The sequence below is a fragment of the Myotis yumanensis genome, unplaced genomic scaffold (assembly GCF_028538775.1).
Source record: "Myotis yumanensis isolate MYYU_CA2020_CCGP unplaced genomic scaffold, mMyoYum1.0.hap1 SCAF_17, whole genome shotgun sequence".
Taxonomy (NCBI): Eukaryota; Metazoa; Chordata; class Mammalia; order Chiroptera; family Vespertilionidae; genus Myotis; species Myotis yumanensis.
Window position 1 is genome coordinate 18,475,764 of NW_027223768.1, and position 2,043 is coordinate 18,477,806.

The window sequence follows — 2,043 nt, forward strand, 5'->3', positions numbered from 1 at the left end:
TGGATACACAACAAAACTCAACAAGTAGTAGTTTCTTAAAGATTAGTTGCCACATGGACTCAAAAATCATATCAATGAACTTATTATATTGTTACTTTAAGATTCATTGGAATATGTTGCATTTCTAAAGACCCATGAGTGAATTTGCAACATAATCCATTGGTCATCTTAAAATATTGGTTCATTGAGTTATACAACCCTTCCAAACATTGACCCACAGCATTATGCAATGGCAAAAAAAGTCACATTCATTAATATCACCACTGAAGTCACCAGAAAAGTCCAAGTATTGGAAAGCTGTCTGTCTCAAGGTGGCAGTTGCAGGTGTTCCAAAAGTAACTTTCACTTGAAAGCTTGAGTTTTACTTATTTTGTTTTGTTTTGTTTAATTTTGCTTTGTTATCACTGGCAAACACACACACACACACACACACACACACACACACACAGATTCAGAGGTGTGTGGCCGGGCCTTTCGGGCGCTTGTTGTTGTCCAGCCCGGGGAGGCAGAGGTCGTCGGTGGCTGGCTCGTTAGCTGGGGCGATCTGTGGCGGTTGGCGGGCAGGACCATCACGGTCGTCGGGCGTCATGCAGGGGCGAGGTTATGTCGCGATGGCAGCCCAGATCGGCAGCAGGGCCGGGAGTAACGGGATGTTGGGATGTCGCCGCAGAGCTTCTTCCCCGGATACAGTGCGGCCGAGGGAGGCCGCGGCGCCCTCGGATCCTGAGGATCCCGCGCTGCCCGGACCCGCACCGCTTTCTCACTCGCATCTATGCCAACTGACCTGACCCGGCCAGAGAGCGCGTAGAGCAGCAAGCAAGGCAGCACGAGCCCCTCAGAGCACAGGACGCCCTCCCCAAGGACATGAAGCTGTTGGAGAACTCGAACTTCGAGGCCATCAACTCACAGCTGACTGTGGAGACTGGAGATGCCCACATCATTGGCAGGATCGAGAGCTACTCCTGTAAGATGGCGGGAGATGACAAGCACATGTTCAAGCAGTGCTGCCAGGAAGGCCAGCCACACGTGCTGGAGGCCCTGTCCCCACCCCAGACCTCGGGCCTCAGCCCCAGCAGACTGAGCAAGAGCCAAGGTGGCGAGAATGAGGGCCCCTCTCAGCCACACGTGCAGCCACAAGACGCTCTTCTACCTGATCGCCATGCTCAACGAGTCCTTCCGCCCCGACTACGACTTCAGCACGGCCCGAAGCCAGTTCAGCCGGGAGCCCAGTCTCAGCTGGGGGGTGAATGCGGTCAACTGCAGTCTGTTCTCGGCTGTGCGGGAGGACTTCAAGGCCCTGAGGCCACATCTGTGGAATGCAGTGGACAGGGAGATCTGCCTGGCCGAGTGTGACATCTACAGCTACAACCCGGACTTGGACTCGGACCCCTTTGGGGAAGATGACAGCCTCTGGTCCTTTAACTACTTCTTCTACAACACACGGCTTAAGCGGATTGTTTTCTTTAGCTGTCGCTCCATCAGTGGATCCACGTACACACCCTCGGAGGCAGGCAATGAGTTGGACATGGAGCTGGTGGAGGAGGAGGAGGAGGAACTCAGAGATGGAGGCAATGAGGGCAGATCTTAGGAGACCAGCCCCATGGAGGACAGAGTCCCGGCCCGGTGATCTGTATGTGAGGAGGAGAAGCAGAGGCCCAGCTTCATCCAGCGTCAACCAGTGCCTGGACTTGCCCACCTGAGGGGCCCCAGGGCCTCCGCAGCTGCTGGCCAGACTCTGGCACAGCTCCAGCCCCAGCGCTGCCCACCTAGCCCTTTGGTTCCAGCCTATGGACGGCCACTCACCCCCACAGGCTCTGCTGCCCACATTGTGGCTGGACTGGACAGACAGCACAGGGTCTGGTGGGAACAGCCACTGCCCTGCCCAAATGAACTGACTGAGGCAGGGACCACTGGACCACAGAGTTTATTTTTGTATTTTGTACCCTGAGCCTGCACACTCCAGTCCGAAGTGCCTGAGACCCAGCAAGCAGGCCTGACAGTCGTCCTCCCTGGCTTGGGCCGCTCTTGGTGCCCACCTGTACC

General features: G+C 55.6%; 1 pseudogene; it reads left to right on the plus strand.

Annotated features, from left to right (window-relative positions):
- The first annotated feature begins 819 nt into the window (after positions 1-819).
- Positions 820-1,627, plus strand: LOC138996148 (repressor of RNA polymerase III transcription MAF1 homolog; annotated as a pseudogene).
- Positions 1,628-2,043: the final 416 nt, after the last annotated feature.